This window comes from Callorhinus ursinus, unplaced genomic scaffold (genome assembly GCF_003265705.2).
Source record: "Callorhinus ursinus isolate GAN/ISIS: 27379988/994484 unplaced genomic scaffold, GSC_fseal_2.0 scaffold13, whole genome shotgun sequence".
Taxonomy (NCBI): Eukaryota; Metazoa; Chordata; class Mammalia; order Carnivora; family Otariidae; genus Callorhinus; species Callorhinus ursinus.
In genome coordinates this window covers 22,748,230-22,759,499 of record NW_027397075.1, presented here as the reverse complement: position 1 = coordinate 22,759,499, position 11,270 = coordinate 22,748,230, and the positions used below count along the sequence as shown (strand labels likewise).

Genomic DNA, 11,270 nt, shown 5'->3' with positions numbered 1-11,270 from the left:
TATATTAAGTTGATGGTCATTTAAGTTTGAACCCATTTTTTCCCCTTTCCTCCCCGTGTTTTAGGTATATGTTATTATATTTTAATCCTTTTTTGTGAGTTATTTGACTTATTTTTTACAGAAATACTCATTTCTACTGCTTTTATATGGTCACTTTTGGTCTCTCTTTTCTATTCCAAGAATCTCCTTTAATATTTCTTGCAGGGCTGCTACAGTGGTCATGAACTCCTTTAGGTTTTGTTTGTCTGGAAAACACTTTATCTCTCCTTCTCTTCTGAATTACAGCCTTGCTGGATAGAATATTCTTGGCTGCAGATTTTCCCATTCAGCACTTTGACTATATCATGCCACTCTCTTCTGGCTTGCCAAGTTTCTGTTGAAAAATCTCCTGCCAGTCTATGGGTTTGCCCTTGCACATTACATTCTTTTATCTTGCCTTTTTTTTTTTTTTTTTTGACTGCTGGAGAAAAGTTTTAAAATATAAAAACTTTATACCACCTTTGTTACATTATACTTCCATTTAAAATCTGTAATCAAATATCATCAAAGATTACCAGCCATATTATGTGCATGATTAGCTTTCTATAAAAAACTTTGCTTTCTATGAACAAATCAATGTCAGTGAAATAAAAAACAAAACTGTATACTAGACAAAGAACTTTATTAACCTTGTTTCAAACTTTATTCCCAGGCTTCTTCAGCTTAATTAGCTGCAAAGAATGAATTGTATCTAAGCAAAAACAGAAAAGAGTTGTAGTGTCCAAGAGGCATACACTTAACAATGTTTAAGATCTAGATTTTATCAGATCCATGAACAAAAATTTAAAAAGCAATCATAATATAAAATAGCAGCTGCCAGTAACTTCTTCAAGTTTTATCATCTTCAAAAGTTGACTCAATTCAGTTTGCTTCATTCTTGGAAGCTTCATCAAATTTCTCCACAAGATCTGAAACTTCATCATCATCATCCTTTCTGGTAGCAAAGGGGTGCTTTTCCAACCACAGATTGTGTAGGCAAAGCTTCAGCCAGTCTTCTAGAACTAGTCAGACTATTTGTACCAAGTCGGTTTAAGATACTGGGTAGGATTTCTGTCAGCTGCTTTGTCTCAGCATGGCCTGGAATGGTGAAAGTATTTGCTGCCAGGGATGCCTGAACTTTAGGGTTGTTAAAGTAGATCATAGTTCCTTGGTTTGTGAACATATTTACTTCTTCAATACCAGAGATATTGTTTACCCCTAACTTCTTTAAGGAGAACTGAAGTTTTGTTTTTATCATCTGCTGTAGCTGTTCTATGAGTCACCTTCTTCTTTTGGCAAGCAGTTCTTTTCCCACCACTGCGCACTTGTGCTTGCAGCTTGGTGAGTTTCTCCTGGTTCGTAATGGTTTTTTTAATCTTGTAAGAGCAGAAGTGGGACTGCACAGGGGACTGGGGTTGGCACTCAGGGTCTCAGGTGGACCAGTGAGATTGTCTTGCTGCTTTTAAGATTTTTTTCTTTATCACTATATTTTGCTAATTTAAGTACAATACATTTTGATGTTGGTCTGCTTTTATTGATTTTGATGGGAGTTCTCTGTGTCTCCTGGATCTGGATATCTGTTTCCTTCTCCAAATTAGGGAAGTTCTCAGTTATGATTTCTTCAGAGAGATTTTCTGGCCCCTTTCTCTCTTCTTCTTCTGGGACTCCTATAATATGAATGTTATTATAGTTGATGGAGTCTCTAAGTTCCCTAAATTTATTCTTGCTTTGCATAATTCTTCTTTCTCTCTTTTATTCAGCTTTATTGCTTCCCACTACTTTGTCTTCTAGGTCATTAATTCATTCCTCTGCTTCTTCCAGCCTGCTGTTCATTGCATCAAGGATGTTTCTAATCTCATTTTTCTGCACTCTTCATCTTTCGTTGATTCTTTTTTAGCTCTTTATCTTTGTGGTAAATGTCTCACTGATGTCTTCCATTCTTTTCTCAAGTACAGTGAGTGTCCTTATGATCATTGCTTTAAATTATCCATCAGGCATGTTACTTATATCTGTTGCACTTAGATCTTTGGCCATGGCCTTATCTTGTTCTTTCATTTGGGATAAATTCCTGTTTTCTCACTTTGTCTAAGTCTCTACCTTCACCTCTGTGTTAGGAAAGCCAGTTATGTCTCCTGCTACTGAAAGTAATGGCCTTATGAAGAAGACATCTTGTAGTTCCCAGGGCCTCATGCTTCAGGGAGTATCTCCAATGTGTGCTGCATACACTCTGTTGTTGTGTTCTGACTTCTCTATCCTTTAGGCGAGCCATCTGCCAAGACTCTGCTTGCCTGCTTCCCTGCAGTTTCATCTCTGGCCTGAATGTGGTGAGTTCTAACTAGGTGTGCTCTGATCGGCTTGTGAGATGAGGTGTGTTACCACTTCCACTGGAACTGAGGCCCCGCAAAACTCTTGGTTGGGAGACATAGTGTGGGCAGGGGTTTGCGTGGTTTTCTGGAGGGCCAGCCACACTGGGACTGCAGCAAGCGTGACTGAGAAGCACAGTTCCACCAGAATGCAGGGGGTGGGCTTGGTGTAAGCAAGTTAGGCAGCCAGTGTGGGCACTGGGCTGCTTCCTGAGGTGGCTCTATATTTATGCTGAGGAACAGGGGACAGAAATGGTTCTGGCCAATTCCTTTGTTCCCAAAGAGATCTTTCATGAATGCTGCCTCTCAGGGACATGCTCTGAGAAGAGCAAATAATCTCCCCACTGTGTGCACCAGGCACTCCTCAAATCGCTGTTTCCATGACATCTGACCTCTGGGTTGTTTGCCTGCTGTCTTTCCCGGAGTATAGGTCAGTGCCCTTGGGGCTCTATCTCACCCAAGCCCTCTGACCTTTAAAATTCCAGGCTTTAGGGTCACCTAGGTGGCTCAGTCAGTTAAGCATCTGCCTTTGGCTCAGGTTATGATCCTGGGGTCCTGGGATCAAGCCCCACATTGGGGTTCCTGATCAGCAGGGAACCTACTTCTCCCTCTCCCTCTGCCCTTCCCCCTTTCTTGTGCTTGCTCTCTCTCTCTCTCTCTCTCTCTCTCTCACATTCTCTGTCTCTCTCTCTGAAATAAATAAATAAAAATCTTTAATTAAAAAAAATTCCAGGCTTTAAGTCCCATTCTCTCCTTGCAAGAACTCACAAAATTCAGCCCCTCTTATTTTCCAAGCCAGTGACTATGGGGAAATGTTCTCATGCATTCTCCTGTGTGCTCCTCTCTCTCACCCTTCTCCACAACCATGGCTCCCTCCCCTCTGTAGCAATCAGGATCTCTTTCTCCCCTAATCCATGTCTCCACACTCCCTCTTTTTCAGTGTGTCTTCTTCTTTCCCTTTCCTTGTGGAGTTTGTTCTGTCAGCCTTCAGGTCAATTTCTGGGTATTTAGGATGGTGGGACAAGCAAGCCTAGGGTCCTCCTACTCTGCCACCCATCATCTTCCTCCATCCTTTTCTTTCTGCAGATTGATTTCTCTGTCCAGTCATCCATTTCTGGGCCTGTCAAATTTCCTCCAAAATGGCAGTCTGATCACTGAAGTCAGCAGAACCTTGCAGCTCAATTCCCACCATCTCCCAATCCCCAGTTGTCAGTCAAGGGCATCTGCCCCAGATGTCCATCCCTGGTCCCAACAGCTGTGCCCAGGCACATATTCTCTGGTGTTGGTAGGACGGTTTCTCTGAGAAGAGTGTGAAGAAGGGGAAAAAACTACAATTGAAAGAGAATCATGAACGCCAATATCCAAGGGCAGGAAAAGATAGATGTCCCAGCTCAAGAGGAAAGAGAGAATTTGTTCCTCCTTCATCTTTCTGTTCTATTGAGGGCCCTCAGTGGTGCCCACCTACATCCGTTAGGGTGGCTCTCTTTACTCAGCCTACTTAATCAAATGCTAATATTTTCCAGAAATATGACAGACACACCCAGAAATAATGTGTGATCAGCTATCTGAGCAACCCTTAGTCCAGTTGAGTTGACACATAAAACTAATTATCACAAGACCTAAGACTTGGGGTCTGGTGAACCTGAGCTCACATCCAAATTCTACCTTTTATTACCTGTGTGAAAAAAAGTCTCTTGATTACTTTAAGTCTCCCTTTCCTTATTCACAAAAAGTGTCTTTGTTGTGGTGTTATTATGAAGATGCAAAGAAATTAAATGACATAATACACCTATAGGACTTAGTAAGAGCCCAGTGGGTAATAAGCAGTCAATAAATAGTAGCAAGCACTATAATCAGCCTCCACGAGGAAAGCAAATGCTCATTCTCAAGAAAAATTTTGCAGAAAGGTTCATTTTCAGTCTACCTCCTTCCCAAATTCCAGGATCATAATCTGAGAGAAGGTGGATATAACGGACAAGGAAAAAAAGAAGAGTGAGCATGAAATATCACAGATGTGCTAACAATAACGTCTCTGGGTCTGTGTTTGCCCATATCAAAAGTTTAGCCCTGGACCAGTTATTCTCTCTACACTCACTCCACACCCATCACTCTGCACATGCCATTTGCAGCATTCATGAGATGCACTGTGTTTATTATGATGCACCTTTGTTGTCCTGATAGTCTGAGAGCCCCTGGAGAACAGGGACAGTGTCTCATTCATCTTAACTCCTCAGCTCCTAGATTGGTATCTGATAATACTTATTACTGGGTAATAAGTATCTGTTGAATAAATGGATGATGAAAGATATGAAAGGTATGAAGGAGATGGGGTTCAGACTGGAAGCAATCGCAGCCACTCTGCTTGGGCCCCAAGTCATCACTCTGGGGGCAGGCCTACCATTGTGTAAACTCAATCTCCTAGAGAGTGCTAGGCTTCCCCTGGGCTCTGCAGACCAGACACAATGGAAGGCTGGGCAGCTTCTCTGGACCCTCCAGGAGCCAGCTCCAGGCAAGGCAGGATTGAGTTCTGAGTGAGCAGGCCCAGGAGCTGCTGGCTCAGCTGTCAGAGCTTCCTTACTTCCAGGAATGGTCAGCTTCTGACCCCAAAATATCCTTTAATTTTCAGACATGAGTTGCTAGAGCTACTGTTCCAAAGAGATTTAAGTGCCTCTGAGGGTCGGTGCAGGTTGGGATCAGATTCCCGGCCCCCCCACGTCCCCCCACCTCTTCAGGCCCAGCAGCTCCTACACTGGGCATTACAAACTCTGGTCATCCACCTATCATTTCATTGGGAAAAGAGTGCTGATATTTTCACTGTGTTTGGAACTGCTGCACTAGAAGAATGTCACCTCACGTTCTCTCTGGGAGACAGAAGGACAGAGCTTCAGGGATGCTCAGAGGGATGGCAGAGCCACTAACAGCACTCTCTGACCCTCTGTCTTCACGGCCCTCTGAGGCAGACATAAATAGCCCCCCATTTTCAGGAGAGAAAGCCAAGGCTAAAATTTCACACTCAAGGGTGCTTTGGAGAGATTGAGGTCCAGAGAGCCAGCATTCGAACCCAGGTCTGAAACAAATAGAACGAAGGCAAGAGGCAAGAGGAACAGAAATTCTAGTCCAAAAAATAACAGTTGTTTCTTCAGCTGGCACTTATTGAAAATCCACTTTGTGCCTACCCACATAATCTTTGACTTCGCTTCATTTCTCCGTGAATGACTGGGAAGCCATTCTCATAAAGGAAGACCTCAAACGAAAACCAGGAGCTGATCTTTGACTAACTGTGTACGTCCTTTCTGAGCCAAATGGATTTGCAAATAAGAACATTAGCGAGACTTCAGCTCAGGGAGAGTGACAGGCATTCAAACCTCGCCTGCTGGCTGATGACCCCTATGCAATTTCAACCATGGTTTCCAATATTTCACTTAAAATCAGTGTGGCTTAGGTATGAAATTGCTTCTCCCTTAAAGCAACCGCAAGGCCTAAACAGTAACTGTGACCATAACCATGACAGGGAGGCTCTTGAATTTAAAATATATTGACTGTTCACAGCACACCTTCAATTTCATCTCAGGATTTCTTAGCGATGGAAGTGCACCTCGTCGTATATTCCCTTCAGTGCTGACCCCCCGGACAGGACTCTGAGCCGCCCCGCTGGCTCCGGGTGGATCCTTCAAAATGGCCGTTTTCCCTTTGGCACCGCCACCTGACCTAACGTCTGCGAGCAGTGCGATTATCTTCTTGGATGGGACTGGATGGTTTAATATAAGAAGATGCCAGGTATTTCCCCTGAAGCAGAACTTAGTCCTTTTCTTTTCTCGGCAGTATTTCTCAAAATGCTTTCCATGCAACATGAGTTGAATCAAGCGCTCCACTGAAGGAAGAGCGTGCTGTGCAAATAAGTAAGAAACCCTCATTTGAGAGAGTCGGCAAGCCCTGAAGGGGGAGCTCTCCCACACGGACTACAGGCCGGAAGAAGGAAGACAGAGCCATTTGCACAAGGGAGGGCGCTGTTCCATAGGACTTTACTCTCTGCACTTAAGAGAAGGAAGGAAGGTCCCTTCCGGCCCCAGCAACAACGCACTAGCCACGGCTTGCAGCCAATGAGGGACCACCACAACCTCAGAGTCTCCTTCTCAGATAAACTCCGGTCCAGAACAACCCTCCCTAGGCTCTGCCTAACACCAAAAAGCTGGCCTTCCCTTTGTCTCTTTGGACCCTCTGCCTGTGGTTCATCACAGCTTGCTTGGCCCAAAGTGCCATTCCTCTGCTATTCCTGAATACACTCTTTTTTTTTTTTTTTTAACTTAAATAAAATTGCTCTTTGCTCTGTTGAAAGTTGACGGTGATCTAATGAATCTGGCAAGCTGGGAAATGCCCCTCTTGGATATTTGCTGCAGCCACTGGGTTTCTACTAAATACACAGAAGTGTATTTGGCCTATTTTTGAGTGATATCTATTACCATCCCTCCCGTGAGTGTTCTATGGGATGCACTTTGGAAATCCCATTGTTTAAGAAAATGCTGGAGCATGGGGGCACCTGGGTAGCGCGGTTGGCTGAGCATCTGACTCTTGGTTTTAGCTCAGGTCGTGATCTCAGGGTGGTGAGATCAAGCCCATGTGTGGGGCTCTGTGCTCAGCCCTGAGTGTGCTATAGATTCTCTCTCCCTCTCCCTCTCATGCTCATGCTCTCTCTCTCTCTCAAATAAATAAATAAATCTTTTTTAAAAAAAGAAAAGAAAATGCTGGAGCATGAAAATTATTTACAATAAACCCACTCACAAAATCCCACCAAATATCTGAAACCATACCAAAAAGCTCCTGGAAAAAGGTCAAGTTGCCCACTTCAGAAATAAGGTGATTCTTTTTGTAATAATAACTACTGTTTAGAGCACCTGTTGTCTCATTGAATCCAAAGAACTATCTCACAAAAGAAGTATAGTTCTTTTCGCTAAACTGGTAAGAAAAAAGGCTCAGAGAAGTTAAGTAACTCACAGGACTGGGAAGAGACAGAACCAGACTTCTTCAGGTAATCTCAAAACATAAGCTCTTAAACACTCTATTGTTGTTGAACTTTCCCTGTTGGAGCAGACCCTCCCTGACACCAGAGAATGTCCCCTCCTCAGACAGCCAGTCAGGCTTTCGCCCCAGAAAAGCTGGTGGGACATACACATCAGACTGCCGCCCTCATGGGTGGCCAGGCCAAACGGAGCTTACAGGAACTACAGCCTCCCTCCCTCGGCCAAGACCCACGCTCAGCGGCTTCCCAGCGAGAAGCCAACAATGAAAGCTTCAAGCCGGTCCCCACCATATGATGGAGATCAACTCCACAAACCCAAGGAATCGGGTCTCAGGCTAGGACTGGGACCTCAGGACCCCACAACCCAGCCTGGCTCGGGGCCCTGCTTAGAGTGGCTGAATTCTTTTACGGGCACCATATTTACGCTAAAATTCCTTTTCCCCAGTCCTCCTGGCCCTGACCAAGCCGAGCCCAGCACACTTCATCAGGCACCAGATGTTTAATGAGCCCCTACTATGTGTCAGTCAGTACGGAAGGTGCTGGAGCTCCTAAGGGCAGATGACAGCAGAGATCCCCTCCCTCACGGAGCTTCTTTTCAAGGAGGGGGACGGTTTGTATAATATGATGTCAGGTAGCAATAAAGACTTTGAGGGAAAAAAAAAGCAGGGTGTGAGGGTGGGGGTTGCTGTCGGAAGCTCAGGGCAGGACATCACGAGAAGCCACGCGCTTGGGCTGAGACCTGAACAGGGCAAGGGAAGGTCTGGGGGAAGGCCAGCCCCCTGGACTTGGCCTGCGCTGCCTACCAGGGGCAGGGGGTTGACTGGGTGCAGCCCTGCAGGGGCTGGCACACACTAGGGCCCAGCCTGGGGAGGGGGACAGCCTGGAGGGCCGAGGGGAGGACCCAACTGTGACTGCTTCCTAATCTGCACTCATTTGTTTGGGAGCGGGGCCGGGAACATGGCAGGAATTCAGTGGCTGAGGCTTAGCTCCACTTGGCCCTTTGCAACTTCCTACAGGGTTGCCAACACCCAGTGCCGGGTGGGTTGGTCTGAGAACCACCTTGCCTCCCTGGAGTCCCGGCTGCACCGATCCCAGCTTGGCAAACTTGAGCAGGTGACTTACCCTCTCTGTACCCCAGTCCCTCGTTAACAAGATAAAAGGGAAGAGTAATAGTATTGACTTACGGGGTTTTGAGGATTAAATAAGCTATTATATGTGAAATATTTAGAAGCAGTGCCCACTACATAAGAAGTTCTTAACACATAGTAGCTTTTATTAATATCCTTTGTGTCTGCATCAGAGGGTGTGTGTGTGTGTGTGTGTGTGTGTGTGTGTGTGTGTGTGTCAGAGAGAGTGTGAGTCAGAGGGAAGGGGCTAGGTGAACAATCTCTAAAGTTCCTTCTGGCACTAAAAAGAAATATGTACATATATATAAATATATAATAATATAATTGATATTATATAAAATATTATGTAATTAATATGTAGCATTAAAATACATAGTATTACATAATATTAACAGTACATTAAATATTACATATTGTCTGATACTTCATGTTTGTAGCTGTCCCAGAGGCTATCAATAAGACCTGTTAGCAGGTCTTACTCCCGTTTCCCTCTCCAATCTCACAGGAGAGAAACTGAGGCAAAGTATGGACTTATACTAAGGAAATTGATAACCAGGTTGCTAATTGCACTGATCATTGGTTGGGACAGCAGCATCAGGACAAATTTGAAGTCACTTGATGTACAGAAGAGTGATTTCCCACAGTTAAAATGAAGCTCTCTTTATTTGCTTCTGCTAATTAAAAAATCAGAGCTAAAGATAAATACTACAGTTAAAATGGCGTGGCTCTCTACCGGCTGAATGAATTCCCTCATGAAATCAGCTTGAAAATGTTACCCCTTGCACATAAATCACAAAACGCAACCTTCCTTGTTTGCTTATGAGCTTCACGGTTAATTTTTAAGATCAGCGTTTACATTTTTTTTCCTCTAGGTTATTACAATAAACTTCTGCCAGAAGAAAATAAAATTCTGGCTTTCTGACTTACACAGGTACTTCTTTTAACCAGAAAGAAAAAATACTTTTTATTTCAAATTGACAATTATTGGGGTGCTTGGGTGGCTCAGTTGGTTAAGCATCTGCTTTGGGCTCAGGTCATGATCCCTGGGTCCTGGGATCGAGTCCCGGGGCGGGCTCCCTGCTCAGCGGGGCGTCTGCTTCTCCCTCTCCCTCTGCCCCTCCGCCTGTTTGTGATGTCCCCCTCTCTCTCTCTCAAATAAATAAAATCTTTAAAAATAAATAAAAATACATAAAATTGACAATTATTGGTGGTTGCAATTTTATAAGTTCACCTCCACCTCTTTAGAAGCAGGCCTCTATATAAAGCTCGTCATCATTCTTTGGCAGAATGCCTCCTCCACAAACCGCGCTTACATAAGCACTGAACTCCTCACCTGTCCCTCCCAGCATCCTCCCCAGCCAGGAGCCGCTGCCTCCGCGGTGACGTCACCCTCCACCCGGCTTCCTCGTCCAATCAGCAAGCCCCACCAATTTCCCACTTTTAATACCTCTCAAATCTTCAAATCTGCTGGCTTTCTTCCGACACCTGCCCCGATCCTCAGCCCACATCAGTTCTTAAATAGATTGCAACAGCTTCGCCATGGCCTTCCTGTCTCCAGCCTTCATAACTGCAGATCGATTCTCCGTGTAGATGAGTTTGCAGCCGTGATGTTCCACAGTGAAAATCTGACCGTGTTACTCTCTTGCCTAGACTGCTATGGCTGCTTTTAGCATTAAGTTTAAAGGATGGGTTGCAGGTCAGGTACACAAGCAGTGGTCAGAACACAAGGCCTTGTGTACCTAACCTGCAATCCACGCCACTCCCACAACCATATTGTGCTAACCGTGTGAGCCATCGCGCGGCTCAATTATCTGTTGCTGTGTAATCATCCCCAAACTAACCACACGATTTACTTTTTGCATGGGCTCCTTCATCTGCCTGTGTTCGGTGGAAAGGTCTACTGGGCTGGTGAGTCTAAGGGGGCCTCACTCATGTGACTGGCAGTCGATTGGGAGCCTTGCTGCTCTTCCATTGACTCCCATTCTCTGGTAGGCTAGACTCTCTTACTTACAGTGGTCAGAGGGCAGCATTTGAAGACAGTAAGTAAATGCAGAAGATCCACAGCCTCTTACAGCCTAGCCTTGAAAGTCACATAACATTGCTTCCTCTATATTTTATTGGCAAAACAAGTTCCAAGGCCTGCCCAGGATTCTGTTAAATAGGCTCCTGCTCTTGATGGGAAAAGTGACAAAGTCACATGTGCATGCCCATGCAAAGGGACATGCAGACCAGGTTAGGAATATGGGACTGCATTTGGCAGTCTGTGGCATGGACATAAACTAAATGCTTTCCGAAGGTGATGGGGAGAGACCAAAGGGACGTGACCAGTCTGTTGACCCTGATGATAACCGGGAAGCTGAGGAGTGGGCTAGCCTGAGGCAGAGAGAGGGTCTGACACTAGAGAAGATGGCCCTAAATGCTCTTCTTACAAGAAGGCACCATGGTTTTCTTTTATAGTCACAATTTTCCACGTGCTGTGAGCCAGGGCAGCCACCAGGAGGGGTAGAAAGGATGTAACCAGGATACATTTCTACTCTCTGAACCTGTTAATTGCATGGAACACTTCTGTGTTGAAAATTTCTAGGGCTGAAGAAGTAAAACACCTATCAGAGTAAATACCAGTTGCATTGCCCAGAATGTCCAGCCTGGATTTCTATCAGAAACAACCCAGGGGCACCTGGGTAGCTCAGTAGCTTAAGCGTCCAACTCTTGATTTTGGTTCAGGTAATGATCTCAGGGTTGTGA

At 44.9% G+C, this 11,270-nt stretch overlaps 1 pseudogene; it reads right to left on the bottom strand.

Annotated features, from left to right (window-relative positions):
• Nucleotides 1–900: 900 nt before the first annotated feature.
• Nucleotides 901–6,232, bottom strand: LOC141374041 (transcription factor BTF3 homolog 4 pseudogene; annotated as a pseudogene).
• Nucleotides 6,233–11,270: the final 5,038 nt, after the last annotated feature.